At 47.7% G+C, this 18,739-nt stretch overlaps 1 protein-coding gene across 4 annotated transcripts in view; it reads left to right on the plus strand.

Annotated features, from left to right (window-relative positions):
- The window catches only part of KIF2A (kinesin family member 2A), a 1,079,703-nt gene that overhangs the window by 257,122 nt on the left and 803,842 nt on the right, over positions 1-18,739 (plus strand). The gene's annotated exons all lie outside the window — the stretch shown is intronic.

Raw genomic sequence — 18,739 nt, forward strand, 5'->3', positions numbered from 1 at the left:
TCAGGTTATAGTTCCACAGAAGTTAGGAGGCAGGAAAAAATGCAGATAGGGTCTCTGGGATCCAGTGAAGGATTCTTAGTGTTGGGGTTCAAGTTAAACTAATGCCCGAAAGTAGCTCCAACAGTCAGATGTCTTGTGTAAGCAAGCAATGGCAAAGCCAATATTGTTATAAATAAGGTTTATTATAAGCCCATTGACTTACAATTGGAGTATAGGGGTAGGTTAGAAACTCTAACTTACTCCCCCATACTCCAATTCTTCACCAGACATGGCAGTACAACGGAAGAGGGTACGATGTTGCTTTTCCCGCCGAGTCACAGTCCTCGATTCACAGGGGTTGCAGGTTCGAGCTGATCTCCTGTTGGTGTCTTTTACTGTTTCAAGGACTCTCGATCGAAGAATGCAGAAACTCGATGCAGCACCCCTCTGAGGACTGGAATCTGGTTGGGTAAGCTGTTTCAGATGGTGGTCACTGCAGCAAGCTGACACAAAAGGACTCGGCAGCCGCGGCTTGACTTTCCCTTGTATCTCGGGTCCCCTTGATGCGAGGATGCCGAACCTTCGCAGGAGGTAGTCTCGTAGGGCCAGTTGGGGATCCCTCAAGTTTCAGGCTGAAACTTGGCACAGTAGCCAAAAAACGAAGCTGGTCAGCCACAAGACGGTTCCAGGTTCACTTCTGAAGGCTTCCTTTGGCAGGGCACCGAGCAGACATCTGGAATGGATGGCCCTCCACTCCAAGGGTTGCAGCTCCTTTACAGGTCTGCTAAAGATCAAGAGCAAGAAATGGCTTCTCCAGGACAGCAGCAGAAGCTGCTTGCCAGGCCTCCTTCAGTGAGGTCTCCGATTTCTTTGCGGGCGTCACTGCTGGACAGGATACTTGGTTCCTTCAGGTTTCTCCAGGATCTCTGAAGAATGGGTGTAGGGGTACACGCATGCATGCATGCACGCACGCATGCGCACACACACACGTTTGTGGATGGGAACCAGACAGTCCTGTCCAACATCCTGCCAGCAAACACACAGCCGTCCAGTAGCCATCAAAAAGCTTCTTCCCGGGCACTGGAAATCCTTATAAGGATTTTCCTGACCACTCGGGCCAGGGGGAATGCTAAAGAAGAAGATGGCAAAAGGACAAGCGAAAAATCTTGTGGTACGGCCATGTTAGACCAGTAACCACAGTTAGTAGCCAAATGCGGTAAGGCTGGGGAAAAAGTCACTGCTGCCACCAGCTTATCCTTTTAGCACACCTAACCAAAAATCCTGAGTGTTAGTCTAGGTCAAAACAATTGACCCCATTGTTCTACAGTGTAAGCTGCTGTGCACAATAAGAAGTTAACGTAAGTGATACAAAAGTAGTAAAATAGTAACATGACTAAGGGAAACAAGCTGACTGCCTGAAGGACATATCTGTTTCCCCATAACATAAGAGCAAAGACCAGTGTAGTGAAGCTTAAGGTGAAAGTACAGGTCGGATTTTAAAACAAAATAGCAAAAAGTTTGGAGGTTCCATAAAGATGGAAGGAAAGATGCAGTAAAGAGGTCTTTCCTAACATTCATATCTTAAATTGTTGTACTGGCAATTAGCCCGTTTATAAGGACTCTCGATTTTGGCAGCTAAGGGAACTGATGCAGGCAAGTGATTAGCCTAGAAATGCACAATGTTGCAAATTCCTGAATAGAACTCTAGTCACCTATATGCTGCCGTCACCAAATAGGTTTCATTGTTTTTCAAAAGAGGCTTTCTAGACAAGTGTACGTTTCCCAATAGATAAGATGGCAAGCTCAAATATCGGTAGGGCTGGAACACACAACCTTACTTGCATGCCTGATATGTCCTACGTGTACTGGCTTTTCTATATGAACCAGTTAGTCTCTGCCAAAACAAAGCTGTAGATCTTCTATTTATTGTGATTCTGATTAGTATATGCCCCACTTGCAAGGTGATTCTGTTCAGAGTGCTTACAGATTAAACTTGCATGTACAGGTGAAGTAGACCAGCATAAGGGTGACATGGAAACATTTGGTTTAGCAAAAACAAGGTAAATTCAATCCATCTGAGAATTAGCAGTCCATCCTGGTGCCTAAAGTGTGCTGCAAAGGTTATTTGTGCTTGAGATGTGTTTGTTTATTGAGGCTGTTGGTTAGTCCTACAGCTTGTTAGTTTGAGCTATTGGGTGTCCCTTGCGCCACCTATTAAGCCCAAACTATTGCATTGGAGTACTGATTCAAGTATAGACACAAAGGAATGAAATTTGAGGAGGGGCACAGTATATAGGTGTTGTTTGGTTATGAGCCCACCCATTGTATTACCATAAGCATGCTAATCCCTATGGCCATTCCCACTGTGATGTGCCTGAGGGCATCCTTGCTACATTTTTGCCCTGGATCCTCCTCAGGTGGCCATGGAAGGGCCATCGCTTTTGGTGGAGAGAACTTGGAGAGCGGGGAGAGGATGTCCTTAGGTGGAGGAAACGAAGCTGCAGACCCAGATGACAGGAGCGTTGGTGTACAGGAGAAAGACGCTGGGGCCGTGGTTGGCTGTGCGAGGGTCCAGAAGTCCTGTTACACCCCAGAGTGGGTCTGCTTTGTGGAACTCCCATTGACCCCAGCTGCCGCCACAGGAAGCTGGGAGAGCAAGCAGTGCTACCTGCGGAGGCAGAGAGGGAGAGGCGGCGTCTTGGGAAGCTGGAATCTGAAGAAGCATGGAGAAGCCCGTTGTGAAGAAGGACGCTGCAGTGTGCGACCAGTGAGTGTAAAGCATTTTACACACTTACCAGAGCGCTCCGGTAATGCGCGAGTTCTTTGCGAAAGTTGAATGAACTGAAAGTAACTAAAAGTACTTTGAATGCACGAGCAAGTACTTTTAAGATACTGAGTGAACTGAAACTGATTGTGCGGAATTCAAAAGTGCTTTCAGAGTACAAAGCAAATTGAATACTCATAAATGGAGTGAAAGCAAAGTATTACATGAGACCAACATCAAGGAATGTATTGTATGAAACAAATATTAACAGTCAAGAGAATACTAAGGCCCCATCAGACATTTGGCTGTATCCCGGGGGTAAATCCAACGGATACCACCAACGCAAATAGCGTTACTGCAAATTGGTCCAGTACTATTTGCGCCAGCCCTCTGAGTTGTAGTAAGGAGTCTATGGGGCAGTATCGGCGCTAATCGCGCCGCAAATGGGCAGAAAGTGGCAAGGAGGTAAATCTGCTACTTGCGCCGTGGTAATCGTGACGCAAATGGGCGGAAAGTGACAAAGAGGTAAATCTGCTGCTTTCTGCCCAAACTCTGGATTGGGCGGAGCGGTAATACATCGGTAGTTGCGTTACTGCTGCATTTTTACTGCTCCGCCCAAACCCAGATGAGGCCCCAAGAAGGGTATAGAAATTGGAAACCAAGTATTGGCCCAAAGCGAAGAGGGGCCCATGAAACCAGTATTGACAAGGTCAAGAGAATACCAAGAAGAGTGTGAAAATGAGAGACCAAATATTGGCTCAGAGCCAAGAGGGGCCCAGGAATTGCAGGCTAAGAGAAAACCTGTGTTGGAAAGAATCAGGGGGCTACAGTAAAGTATAATAAAGTGCATATTGGCTAAGCAAGTCACAGTACGGTGTCTGAAGAGTGTGACACTGTCGGGTAGAAACAGTGGCTTATTGTTCATGAGAGTAGTAAATCGGTGTATCGGTTGTGTGACCTGTAATGGGTGGGCCGTGTGGTCCAACAACTGCACCTAGACCAAGTGCCCTACATGGAAGAAGCCAATAAAAATGTCTAAAGAATGTTTTGCAACAGCCTAATATGGGAAATTGAAGTTAAAAGAACTGTCTAAGCAAACTAGTGCAAGATATTGATCTTAAAGGAACCGCGAAGTGTAGCAATGAACTATATTATTTTGAAATCTGCAAGATTTGAAATCTTTGGGAGGGGAATGTACTACTTTGAACCTGGGGGAGGTGAAACTGATCCTACAATTGCTGGAAGGAGCGCTGAACTTTCTTTTTAACACTTATCTTTTGATGCTGATATCCCTACACTTTGTATACAGTTAGTTGTGAGTGCAAGTATGTTTTTGGACATCCTGACAGACTATGCTTCATTTTCTTTAGGTAGGGAAATACTACCTTAGCAATGGGTCAGGTTTCTTACAGCTGTAAAATATAGCAGCTTTTGAAGATGCTGCCTCGGACGAGGTTGAGTTCTTCAATTGGTTCCAGTTCTTTAATCGTAATGTATTAAAATGGCACGGGATCCTTGGGTCTTCAAAATAGTTGCGATCCATAGGTTGGCCAGGTTTTCAAAACCAAAAACCTGATGCAAACATGCTGAAAATGCTTTTTTTTGTTAAAAACAAGCATTGGCAAAGCCAACAGTTTGTGGTTCTGTACACGTATTTGGCATTTACCATGCACTGCTATCAGATGCCCAGGTATTCGCACTGTTTTGCACCTGCTACCATCAATGGGTAGTTAATACTACTATGGCTGTGCCCGACTAGTGCCTTTGCCATGCTACACAAAAGCTCAAACTGTTGACAATGCCAATGCTTGCTTAAGAAGTCGCCTCACTTGTAAGTCTATTTTAGTTTTCAATTAACCACATTTCATGTCAAAGAAAGCTCAATATGTATGTTCTGCATATAGTAATGCGCAGGGGCGTTGCTAGGGGGGGCGCTAAGGGGGCTATAGCCCCTGATCGAATCTCAGGAGCTACAGCCAAAAGGCTAGCTAGCCCCCAGTCCCAACAGTTCCAACATCAGCTTAGCCCCGGGTCTTTTCCAGACCTAGCAACTCCCCTGGTAACGCGTGAGATGCACATAAAGGCAATTCTAGTAGACAGGACGTGTTTTACTTCCAATAGAAGTGTACTTGGGAGTCCTCCGATCACACCATAAAAAACACGTACTCAAAAAGGAGCACACACCGAGCAAGAAGTACGTTTTATTACAGCTGGGCAAGCACAAATCAAACAGAACAGTAGAATAGACCTGATTGATAAGAGCTGATATCGGAGTGTACTGCGAACATTAGTTTTATACCATGAAACTCAATGGTCAAGACCCCTTGAAACACTTGGAATTTAGTATGTTCATATTTTTGATGTTTCCCAGAAATGTCATTGGCTAATCTATGTCATATCCTTAGTGCTGGACGTATGTTATTGAAGTTTGATTGGAGCAAACGGTTCAACAACATCCCAACATGTCACCTCCCAATGTGGCGCCACATCTATTCTCAGCCCACTCTGGGACAGTTGGCAATTAGTAAATTAACATTTGTGCTGACCGCCAGAACTTTATTACATTGCCATTGGTCAGCACCATTGAGAACGGAACATGAGTCACCCTGCTTCTGGTGGAAAGGGAGACATTCACACAATACCTGCTAGATAATGGCCTTTGCAAACTATGTGGTGGATAGTCTGAAGGCTGGTCAACCTCCAGGAACTTGTCATCGGATTGGTTCTCCAGGAATGCCACTCTGTCCAATGTCCCTTTCCTACAGCCACCCTCTGATGGGCACTGGTGGCTATGTGACCGGTTCACTGGCTCAGATTCATTTCCCCTCAACCCTGTGTGTCTGCTGTATTGGCTGACTGCCCTGTAAGTACATCACTGTGTTATCCTAGCTGCTTTGAACTGCCTGTGACGTGCAGCTTCAGCTCAGTCTCCCTCCTCCCTAGCCCCCGGAGTGTTGATAATGTGTTTGAGATCAGGGTTTCCTGGGCTGGGCTCACCCTGGGGATGTCCCTGCCAAATGTGTTTACCAAGGATATTGTTTTTCACTCATCTTGTGCTAATTGTATAAGGATCACTTTAACTGATGGTACATACAATGCTACTCTACCACCGCCGTCCCAGTTAGGTCTTCTTTTATAGTGTGACTGGGTTTTGGTGTACCTGACTTCTCCCCCTAGAAGGTGTCTCATCACCCCATTTCTTTACTCTTGAAGGTTGTAGGTGCGTCCCCTATCTGGCGTTGAATTAGCACCTTTAGTACAGAAGTATCTGGCTTCCACTATACTAACCACTGCCTGCGTATCTCAGTGGAAATTTTCCCTTTTTGTTTCTGCTGTATAGGCAGAAACTATTGCATCCAAGTACAAATCGGTAGGAATGGTGCATGAGGGGGACACAGCCTGTAGGTTTTTGATTATTTGCCCACCCATTCACTGCCCTTGGCCATGCTAATTCCTACAGCCATTCCCACCCGTCCAAAACACTTCCTCGAGGGAACTCTGAGTTTACTTTAATCAAGCCTTGCTATCAAGTGCCTGCCAGTGTTTTTTCAAATCAGTCTTTTGAGAGTTAATCACCTAATTGGAGTATACTTGCTACTGGTATAATAAAAATGTTTTGACCAGGTCTGCCTTTGGCCACTCATTTTATAAGCCTTCTGCGGGTCCTTCACTGAAGTCCTGTTAAAAAGAAGCATTGGCAAAGCCAAATGTTTTGGCTTATGTATAAGTATTAGGCATTTGCCAGGTACTGCTATTAGATGCCCAAGTGCTTGCACCTTTTTCTAACCAGCATCAATAAATGACCAGTTAATACCAGTGCCAACTTGTAGTGGATGTTAGTTTAAAATTTCCTTTAAAGGTTTTAGCTGTCTTTGAAGTGGCCTGGCTTCCTCTCCTGCTCCAGCAAATTCCAGGTAGAGGTTACTTGCGTTCAGAGGATTGTTTTTTTCCTGTGTTTATTGAGTTTGGTAGCAGTCCCCCATATTTGGATTGATACAAATTAATGGCAATATCACAGAATTACTTTAGTCAGGTTTAGTTTAAAAAACAAGCTGGATGTCCTCCGTAATACTGCTGTATGGAGTCTGTGAAGGTGTTAATTGGTTCTTCCACTGTACCCATGTATGTATTGAATACACATGGTTAGATCTGGGACTCATGCCAGGATACAGGTGAATTTTTGTGTGCCTGCGTGGAACTGTTAAAGGATCCCCGCCAATTTAAATGGTGCATTTCTTTTCCCAGGTGCTTTGGTTATTGTGTTATCTCTGTTGGTCAGAATTCCATTTTTGGAAGCTCTGCTGTGCCATTGTATAGGACCCCCAAACTTTGGTCTCTTGGGTATTAGGATCTCTTCTACTGACGTCTCCCTGCCATGGCTTTACTTTTTACCATATTGTCCTTTGGCAGTCCCATATTGCTCTTAGGACAGGGGCTCTTTTTAAGGACCCCATTTTGGCCCTCGAGTAACACACCAAAATGGCTTTGCCGTTTACACTGGTGACAACTGTAATTTAGTTCTAGGGTGCATCCATTTTACTGCATTTGTATTCCAATGTACCTTTATTGTAGCCATCCTTTGGAGTACTAATGCAATTTGTCAAGTCCTCCTTTCTGCAATTTTGTTTGCGGAAATCACGGGGTGGGCCTAAAATGGCCATTCTGAACACATGGTTGAACACTTGAGCCGAGCCCTGCACCCTCCACAGTGCTTTATACTTATTCCTTTGTACTAGACAAACTGTGTGTGTGGACTTGAGAATTTGACAGGGATTAGTCCGATTGGCTTGACACCAAAACATCTCTCTGTATGCCTTACGTGGAATTGGTAGGCAGACCTAAGCCAGCCTATGAATGAATGTGTGTATCTAGGGGAGAGCAATGGCATTCATCAGGTCTACTAGGATTTTTCAGAGTTATTTACCTGCTTGGCTGGAGGATTTTGCTACAAACCTGTGCTGCTGGATTTTTATGATCGGGTTTGGCCATACTGGCTGGTCCATGTCACATGTACCTTAACTCCAGTTTGATCTTTTGTCTGCTGGAGGTCCTTCCTGGACTGTTCTCATCCTTGTGCTTCTCTGCACTGGATAATCTGGGAGTCCTGTGTTGGGGCTGTCTGTACTGGTTTTTCGGTCTTCCTGTGTTTTCCTACTGGTCATTGTGCCATTAGTCCTCCAGAAAGGCGATGGGACACTTTTGCCCTGCCTCCGATTTCAGTTTGGACTGCCTTCACTCACCTCCACTGTTGGACCAATCATCTGACCGTTTTCTGCAGGCCCCTCCGTTTTGAACCCTAGAGCAGTCCAGATCCTGAGTCTCCATACTGTATGGGCGTGTCATGTCCCTGGGTAATGGAAGAGATTAGGTTAGGCATTATTAGTGTCAATAGTGGTGCTTAGGTATGTTCAACTGCTTTTAAAAGACATTTCCTTAATCTCACTATATCAGCCAGCAAACATTGTCCCAGTTCATCCTGTTCAGCAGTGATTGGTCATTGAGTACTGTGATGCAGTTTGGAACCTTAGGTAAGGTTCTAAAATGCCTTTCATTCAAGATTAGTAAATGGATGGCCACAGCGCTTCAGAGCTCCATTAAAGTCTTAAGAAAAAACGAAAGAAATCTCAGAATACCTGTTTTCAGTTCTTCAGGAAAAGCCAGAGAAAAGAAAATTCAGATAAGTGACTTTAGTTATGCAAAAGACATAAGTCAAGTGTGAGAAATCGTTTTCATTTTGAATTTGTAAATTCAAGCTCAGTGCTGAAAAGTATTTCAATTTTCAGTTTTGGAAGAAATGTTTAGGGCTGTATGCAGATCTACTAATGTAAATATTTTATGGAAGAAGAAAAGTAACTTCAACGTTTTTTGGAATGTGCATGTCTATATGTGCATACAGTTTTGAAATTCAAGAAGCTAACTTGCGCGCAATTGTAGAAGGCTAGGTGTATAGATCGTATTGCGTCGCGCTTGTTGGCCGCGTTAGAAGAAAGAACCTGGTAACGTGGGGTGGCGTGTCCAGGAAGTGCTGGTATCCGTATAACGTAATACGTATACTTGGGCGTCGAATCTGAGGAGCCGTGTCAGCGTTGCTGCGTAGTTGTCCACGGTCATCTCTGTAGCGGAAGTTATTCAGTGGCAGCGAGCGGCTTCGGTGTGCGCGTCTCCAATTGAAGACACCGCTTTGTGATCCTGTGGCGGCGTGCATCTATTTAACAAGGGGTTTGGGAAAGTACATATTGCAGAAGTTAGTGAGTTTTCAAATTAGAATTTAATAATTGCTGTATTATTTACAGGAATCCAGAGTTCCATGGTGCCAAGCAGTGAGGACTTCAGTGTTTTCCTGACCGTTTGTTATTTTCTCCTATTTCCCCTTTTCCCCCACTCTGGTCAATTCAATCATTGTTCATTTGATTATTGGATATACTGGTTTGAGGGACTAGGAGGGCTATTCATCTGCTCCTGCAAGAGATCGGCGCTGGGACCTGATAGGGGGTCCCTAGCTAGGGACAGAGATGGAAATCTTTTTTCCCTTTTTTAAATTTAGAGGCGTGCGGGGGCGAGGCCCTGGGAGCATGAGCTCCCTTGACTCTGCCTACCGGCGCCACTCCCCAGTACTTTTTTCCGCGTCATCACGAATGGGCTGCTTTCACCAGCGCTCCGGGTTTAGGCTTATGGCCTAGTAATTCCACATGCTCTTCCCCAGCGAAGTGTTTTTTTTTTTTTTTTTTTTTTGTCGTCTTCTTTCTTGTCTTTAATCAGATACCTCTGTCCTCTGGCACCACGGATTTTCGCCATACTCACCAGTCGGGCCTGAGAGTTGTGTTGGACCTTTCCACCTTGAACCTTTCTCTTCCTCTTCAAAATTTCAAGATGTTTACCCCAGCGCTTACAGCAGAGACATTGTGCTTGGGAGAATGGTTGTGCTCCCTGGATCTAAAGGATGCGTACCTACACGTCCCGATCTGGCAGCCCCATCGATCCTTTCTGAGGTTCAAGATCATGGGCTTTCATTTCCAATACAAGGGTCTACTGGCCTCTTTACAAGACAGATGAACGTGGTCGCAATCGTTCTCAGGGCCCAGGGTCACTAAGTCTAGCCATAACTAGACGACTGGTTCATCAGGGCAGGGTCGCCGGAGGCAGTCCACCACACCGCCTCCACCCTCATTAATACTCTACACAAGTTGGAATTTTCTATCAATCTCAAGAAGTCACAGCTGGAGCCTGCGCAGAATCTAATGTTCCTGGGCCTCATCTGGGATACAAGCTCTGAGGATAAGATTATAGCCATCAACAGTGCCACGGGACATTGTTTCAGCAGAGCAGTGACCTTGGCATGGTAGTACCAACACCTCCTGGGCATCATGGCGGCGTGACTCTTGGCAGTTCCGCACACAAGGCTCAAAATGAGGTGCTTGCAGCTGCACTTCGCAGCCTCCTGGAGTCAGGAGAAGGGTTCCCAGCGGAGCTGGTCAGCATCCCACTGCCTCTTCACCAGGACCTAGTCTGGTGGAGCACGGACTACAACTTCTGGGTAGGCAGGCCCTTCAGGCAGCCAACACTGCAGGTTACCATCACCACAGACTCGTCTCTAGAGGGCTGGGGAGCTACCTTGGACAACCAGTGTCCATGGGGTTTGATCCCGGCAGGAGCAGGAGGCCCACATCAACTAGCTCGAGTTGATGGCCATCTGGCTCGAGTTGATGGCCATCTGGCTCGCTCTTGGCCTTCCTTCAGATGATCCGTGGCAAGGCGATCTTCATTCAAACTTACAGCTCCACCAACATGTATTACATCAACAAGCAGGGTGGCACCAGGTCACCCCTCCCCCCGCACCTCTCCACCCCCTTCTGCACTCTAGCAGTCCGGAGACTGGACTTCGGAGTGGAGTGGACTCTGATAAACGATATGCACTTTGCAGCAATCCGCCTCCGCCTCAGGCTCAGCAGGCTGGGTGCAGACAGCTACGAATGGCAGTTGAACAAATGGGTCTTGCAGGGGATCTTCGACAGATGTGGTCATCCCCAAGTCGATCTTTTTGCCACCTGGTCCATCAGGAGGTTCCCTCAGTTGTCATCTTGGCTGTGACAGGGCTCGGGCTATCTGGGCAATGCAGATACAGTGGAACAGCATGAACGCTTATGCTTTCCCTCACACTTGCCTGGCTCTTAGGGTAATCTGCAAAATAAGCAAGATAAGGGAGTCCTGGCACCTCCGTATCACTCTATGCTCTGTGGTGGCCGGCAAGGCCATGGTTCTCGGAACTGCTCAGGCTTTCGGTTCAGCCTCCCAGCCACCTTCCGCTGGGTCCAGCTCACCTACTATCTCAGCAGGGAGGCACGGTCATCCATCTGCACCCCAGAAGTTATCTCTCGCAGCGTGGTTCCTGAACAGGTCACACTAAAGCATCTGCATCTGCCACAGGCTAACCTAGACCTCATACAGGGCGCTAGGAGCGATGTCACTAGAAGCCAGTACAAGTGGACTAGGTTTTGTCACTAGGCGGAATAAAGGAAGGTTGATCCGCTGACCTGCACTTTGGATGACGTGTTTTCCTTCTCGGCACACCTCTCACACTCTGGGGTGCAAGTAGACACATGCCGCATCTATCTGGCGGCCATCGTAGCCTATTAGAACTCAGAGGAGGTCTTCTCATCCTCCAACCCGTTGGTTAAGACATCTGGCATGCCTCACCAGGCTCTCTCCGCCTATCAAGAAGCCACACCCTGTGTGGGACCTCAACGTTGTCTTGGGCGTGTTGGCCCATAAACCATTTGAGCCAATGGCGTCTGTGGACATCCTGTTAGTCACCATTAAGAAGGCCCTCTCGGTGGGTCTTATGTCTGCACGCAGGGTCAGTGAAATCCAGGCACTGGTGGCATCGTAGCCTTACACTACTTTTCACCTGGTTCCTTCCTTGTTGCTGCTCTTTTTCCCTACTTAAGGTGACCTCCAGCCTCTTTTCCTTTGCAGATGGGGAGCAGGTACAAGTGGATCTAGGTCACCTGGCCTAAGTCCCACCGACCTTCTTAGCCCTGCCTCTTCCTTTCTGCTCTTAACTCTTAGAACAAGGGCGTCTCTCGCCTGGGCGTCTTAAGCAAAGAGCATATGAAGCAATCCGCAATTCCTGTTTGGACCTGTTCGGGCCAGGTTGACCCACTAACATGTGTTTTCTCCGTCTGTCCCCAGAGGCCATCCCCACCATCGGGCAATGGCAACGTCAACTTCTCAGGTGCTGGGGTGAGGACCGGTGCTCAGTGGGTTACCCCCTTCCTGGTCCCCCGTGATGTTATTGTGCACCTCCTCACCCCTGTCCCTTCTTGCCCCTCATTATGTCCACCCCCACCGCCCCCTCTGCTTGCCAGCTCTCTTCTTCCCTTCTCTCTTCTTCCCTTCTCCCTTATCCTTTCAGCCACCCCCACCCCCACACCGCTTTCACTACAGGAGTTGCCTCGATTCAGTATTGTTTCACCATCACCGACCTGTTGCCAATGCTTGGATTTGACTTTATGGACACATTAACTTGGTGTTTCACCTTCTTGACTCTCATGCTGGACCTGCCCAGGATCTCGCACTCAGGGTGGCCCTGAATCATATCATGCTGTACCCTTCTCGATTCCTTGCCTACATTCTGTTCCCTGCAACATTGTGTTTTACTGACCTCTGCAACTGTTTTCACTCTCCCCTCTGCTTCTCGGCTCTTTTTCACTGTTTCTCTGTTCTCTTCTCCTCTCCCTTCTCCAACCCTTGCCCTCCCTTTCTTTTCTATGCACTTATTCTATCAGAATTGTCCCTTGACCTAGTATGATAGCAATGTTTGTCTCTTCCCCTCCCCCCCCATACTTGTTCTCCCCCCACCACTCCAGTACTATCAGAAATGTTGTCAGCCATAGTACGATACTTGCTTATTTTGTTCCTCTCCCCCCTTCTTATCCCTTCTCCCTCTCCTCTTGTAAAGTTCCGGCTCTACCAGAAATGTCGTCGGGCCTAGTATGGTAGTCTCCTGTTTCCCTTTCCTTCCTATCTGTGTCTTTGCACTTGCTCTATCTGAAATGTCGCCAGTCTGAGTACGATAGTACAAAACTGGTCTCATTAGGCAATGGTAATATTGTCTATGCGCCGAAAGGGACTGAGGAGTGGCGCTGGTGGGCGGAGTCAAGGGAGCACATGCCCCCAGGGCCGCGACCCTGCGTGCCTCTAAATTTAAAGGGGAAGAAGATTTTTTTCCAGTGAAAAACATTGTCTCCCCATTCCCTAGCGAGGGACGCCCATGCAGTATGGAGGAAAGGGGACTATGGACTAGGAGTACTTTAGTCACTACGGTGAATAACTTATAATTTATTATTCTTTTTAGGTTCCCCATCTCAGCCAATGAGTGCCTCCTGAAGACTCCTTGCATTCTGATTTGGCTAGTTTCTCTACACATGCCATTGAATGCTCCACTCTTAGTGATATTGATTACTTCTTCTGAATTGGAGTCATCCTTTAGCCATAACTCCTCCGAAATCCTATTAATGCTTTGAATCATAAATTGTTCACAAATATGCTAGTCTAGTTCATTTCCAAATTACAAGTCAAAGCCAAATGACTCTGAGCAGTGATTTCCTCCACACTCACTCGACTCTTGGTAGCGGACTCCAAAATTGTAGTATTCCAAAATGGTTCTCATTTTGGGATTGAACTGTGCATCCAACAGTACAATCTCCAGTTCATTCATGTCATCTGTATCAACTGAATCTGCTATATCCAGCAATGTCTCAAATATTTGGTGCCCCGGATATCCCAGGAAATGCATGAACAGCGACACCTTGCTGTTAACTGCAAACCCATTCCCACAAATGGCCCTTCCATAATGTAAAAATCCCTTTTTCCACTGGGACCACTTCATTTTTGTTGGACCTGGTGAGGCCTAGTACAGACACACACTAACACACTAACACACTTTGCACATGGAAATTATCTTGTGCTGTCAACTGCAGAGCACAAATCTTCCTGAACCTGTATCACAATATCTAGTTGACGCTCAAAATCCCTAAGCTATCGCCCTCCAATGCACATGCAAAATGGGTATTATAATAGGGGCTAAAACTGTCAAGTTGCAAGCTGTAAGCCGGACATAAAGACACTTCCCTCATAATTCTCCTCATACACACAGCATACCATTTCTTAATAGCCATTAGTCAATTATCACTAGCCATTGACCACATGCAAGTACTCCTTTTGAGGCCTGATATAGTCATGCTTCAGCGTCCGCCTAATGTGGGTGTAGATACTCTTCTCCAGCATGGGGTCTGGCATGGATTCACATGCTCATGAATATTCCCCTTTGTCAGGCTGGGAATCCTTGGTAAAAACAGTTTCACTTTCACTTTAACTGTATTTCTTCTCTAAACCAGTCACTGCTCTCTGGGTCATATTGCCCCCATCCAATGACGGTCCTCTTCCCCAAGCCCCTCCTCTGGCAGCCATCTTCTGTTTTTTTTTCTTTTTTTTTTTTTTTTTTACTGCACGTTTCAGTGTTGGGAGTCCTCACTTTTGCTCGCCAAGCTTTTTGTATGTTTTTTTGTGTTTTTGATGGTAGAAGTTAGATTTTTATTTCAAAGAAGCCTGTGTGCTCTTGGCATCATCTGCCGACAGTGGGGACCCGTTGTCGGTGAAGTTCTGCGCCCCTCAAGGGCGAAGATCGTGTAAGATTTTAGAAGGCCCTTGGGCCTACTTCGCGCCCTCCGACCATGATGACGAGGAGGAGGGATGGTCCCTCTTCATGCCCTGCCCCAAATGCGTGCTACAAAATGTTTGTGCAGGACAAGCACCTGCAATGCCTCTACTACCTGCACCCGGACCACAAGGAGGTGGAGTGCGAGATATGCTTTGGTTTCTTCAAGAAGACGAAGGACAGGCAAGTAGACTGGCGGTGTGGCTTAACGCCAAGTCCTCTGACCTGTGCTTCAAGCAGGGTCATGCCTCACCCGGGACCTGCCAGTCCGAGTAGCAGTCTTCGAAGTCCTTTGAGGCACCTCATCTGTGTGGGCCCAAGATAAGGCCAAGAGTTGCAAGACTGAGTCCACCAGGTTTGCCACGGAAGCGGGTTCCAACCTGGATAAGGCGCGATCAACGTCACCTTCCGCCTCCATTGCCAGCTGGCAATCAAGCTTCTCTTGGAAGAGGAAGCCCTCTACCCCGGCAAAACTACATGGGAAATCTGAGAAGCCGCGGATGGAAGAGAAGGCCGAACATCCCAAGCAGGCTCAACCAGCACAGGGGAAGACCTTGTCGACAACTGCTTCTGCCACGGCAGCTGAGGGTGCTGATCCTGCGAGGGTAGCCCCCATGGCTCAGGTGTCCCTACCCCCAAGGCGCGACACTGCTGCAGTGACTTATGCAAAGTCTGCAGACACGCCAGAACGGGGGAAACCGGCTCAGGCCCTGGCTCAAGACCCTAAGCGGGCAAAGGCGTGGGGGGGGGGGGGGGCAGGAGGCCCCGAATCAGCCCTTCCAGGATGTCACCCAAACCCATGGAGGTCTCATCCACGGACGAAGAAGACCGGGAGTTCTTGCACACGGTCCACAAGGACGTTGAAGAGGGCCGCGAGGACGGTGCAGGACCTAGTTTTCCTGTTCTGCCATCTCGGCCAAGGGACATTTCCTTAGATATTCTGTCTACTCAACACACCTTGGTGTCAGAGATCCAGTTGATAAGGCCTCTGGCTTCAGTACCTGTGGTCCTCCAGGTCTCCAATCAGCTTCCAACGAATAAAAGCAAGCGTCATCGGATGCCCGCATTTTAACCTCCGATACCAAGTCGTGTCCCTTCTCCCCCAGCAGACCTGGGGACGGATACGGCCACGACAGATGAGGATATTGTCGCAGCGGGTGGTCAAGCTCCACATTTGGATGCACCACATAGGGTGTCCCCACCGGATGAGGTGGGTTTGTTCCACTGCATGATCTCCAGAGCCTCCAAGCTATTCCAGCTGGTGCTCGAGGAAACCAAGAAGGAGGGCTTCTTGTATCAGAGGCACGAGGTCAAGAGGAAGACTATAATGGATGTGCCCCTTCTGGAAGATATTTGCGATGAGAGCCTGAACATCAAGAAGAACCTTTGCACGGCTCCAACCGAATGGGATAGGCTGGAGAAGAAATATATAGTGCCGGACTCGTACCCAAGTGCCTGAGGTCACAGTCATCACCGGATTTGGTGGTGTCGGCAGCCGCAAGGAAGTCAGCCAACCTGTCCTCTTCGTCTTCAGTCCCTCCCGGACAGCGAGGGGAAAAGGATGGAAGCCATGGGAAAGAAGGTGATTTACACTGCAGCATCCACTATCAAGGCGGCCAACACACTGGCAATCCTGGCCAGGTACGACAGGGAGCTGGGGCCGATTCTGTAATTCCTCCCCGACGAGAAGATGATGGAGGCAGTAGCTCTCTTCCAGGACGGGGAATTGGCGTCTGATCACGCCATCACAGTGGCATAGGACGTCGCTGACATGGTTTTCCGGCAAATGGGGAACTGTGTCTGCCTTTCGGTGCCAAGGTTGGATGAAAGCCACAAATTTGTCAGGCGGTCCAGGCGAAGGTGCTGGACAAGCCCTTCGATGGAGAGAACCTTTTTGGAGAAAGTCAGCGACAAGTCCCTCCAGGCCATCAAAGCAGATACAGAGGCTGCCCGTTCCCTGGGCACTTTCCAGCAGCACTGCTCGTCTTTTCGCTCCTCCAGGGGAAAGTCGAGGAGGTCGTCCAAAGGTTTCTCAATATCGTACCAACAGCCTTTCCAGATCCACAACCCAGGACGCCTACAGAGGCCATACGGTAGCAATGAACAGCGTTGCTGTCGCCCAAAGGGCAGGACGTGGGCACTGATGCAAGCCTGAACCGGCCAGAACGTCTGGCACCCTCTTGTGTACCCCGTTGGAAAGCCGGCTGATGAGGTGCTTCATTACCTTAGTATTCCTTGTTCACATTAGGCAATTGCCTCCCAATTGCCTCCCAACACACTGCACAGAAATTCAAACGCAATACAATTGTCAATACCCTACTTCCCATTTACACCAAATCTTTCTTGCCTTTTAAGGGCACCCTCGTGATATATATTTTCCATGGCCATACATGTGTCTACATCAGCAACACATTGTGCAAAGAGGGGGCACTCATGGGACCCCCACAGCTGAGCATTATGCTCGATCAATCCAGTCGTCATGGACAGAAAAAGTTTCTCATACTGATTAGTAAGTCCTTCCTCACCGATGCCCAAAAGCAGCATCTTGTGGTCCATTGGTACCTCTCTTCCCAACACAGTTTATCACAGAATTTTTGCCAGAAGCGCCGTACCTGGGGGCATTCCCCTGGGATATGAATTAACATACACTCACCCCCTGACAGTGTAAGCAGTTTGGGCTAGTGGCTCGATTCCATCGGTACAACGTAACCCAGGGGTAGTAGAACATAGGTAAGATCTTAAGTTGTATCAGATGAAGTCTAGAGGTGATTGCATTCTCACATGGGCACATCAGTTTCAGCATCCAGTTCTCCGGTTCAATGGTCCCTATGGCTCCCATTTTGCTTTAGGGCTAGACTGCTCCAGTAATGCGAAGGCTGTTATGACATTATACAATGTGGAAGTGACCTTGGTGATTATGCGTTCCAAGAGAAAATGCCGCTCGAACTGTGTACATTGTGGCATGTCTGACAGTGCGGGAAGATGCATATGCAGTGCCTGGGTGAGTTGTGGATAGTGGTACTGTTTTGTGCTTGGGAGTTAAAAACTGCGTCTCGACTCCTCAAATGGGATTATGTTTCCTTCAGTGAACATGTCCCCCACCACTGTAAAATCGGCCTCCACCCATTCCGACCAGACCGGTTGTCTGTTTACTTCCTTCAGGTTACTATTCTTCCATAATGGTTGTACCGGGGTCACCTTGTTATCCCAGCCTATATGTTTGTGTGCCTCCCTCCATGTTAGTGCAGTATATATTGCCATCGTCCGGGAGGGGGAGAATCTGCTGATGGGGTTGGTATGAGTGGTGACATATCCTGCAATCCCATGACCTCCGCTCGAACATGTGGTAGTTCCCGGTCTCCATGAATAACATCATTGACGACCATCATTTGGCTCGCCCAGTAACATGATTGAATGTGTGGTAGCCCTTTATCCCCTCCCCTCCCCCCCCCCCCACACCCAGTTCGAGCATTGTAGTGTACGAAGAGCAATACGTGGATCTCTCCCTCCCCACAGGACACTCCTAAGAATACCATCAATCCTATGAAACTCCAAATCGGGGATTCGCAAACGGGCATATTGCATGAAATATAGAAAGCGTGGCAAAACCAACATTTTAAAAAGGGGCGCTCTAAAAGTTAATAGAAGCAGTGTCCAATGCTGGACGTCAGTAGAGCATTGTTCAATCGGGTGTAGGTTGCGAGTGAGGTATTCAGAGAGATCCACTGTAATTTGAATCCCTAAGTAATAGAAGTGATTATGTTCGATACGTTATGGGCAGCATGATGGCAGTGTGTGGTCTGCTCCTTTGATTGGGGAAGATGGACTTGCTCTAGCTGACTCGTAATTCACTAAATGTGTATATTGCTGGTATTCTTATGACGATTGGACAGGAGCGGGCTGGCTCACTTAGATATATCAAGAGGTCGTCAGCGTATAAGGAGACCTTATCTTCCCGCCTCCAGGCGACTGAAATCCCGCCCACGACTTTGGCGGAGCAGCGCAGCAAGAGGTTGAATGGCGATTGTAAATTATAATGGGGACAGAGGGCACCTTTGACGCGTCTCTCTACCCAGCAAGAACGTATTGGAGGGCCAGCCATTGACCCTGACTTGGCTTTGTATAATAACCAGACCCAGCTTTAGAAGGTCTCCCCAAAAAATTCAATTTTTCACATAATTCCCCAGAGACTATTCCAAATCACTGAATCAAAAGCTTTCTCGAAGTCAATAGCCAGTAATGCTAGGGGTTCCCAAAGGACAGGTGCCTGCTCTATCAAC

Source organism: Ambystoma mexicanum, chromosome 6p (genome assembly GCF_040938575.1).
Source record: "Ambystoma mexicanum isolate Mex_15411 chromosome 6p, UKY_AmexF1_1, whole genome shotgun sequence".
Taxonomy (NCBI): Eukaryota; Metazoa; Chordata; class Amphibia; order Caudata; family Ambystomatidae; genus Ambystoma; species Ambystoma mexicanum.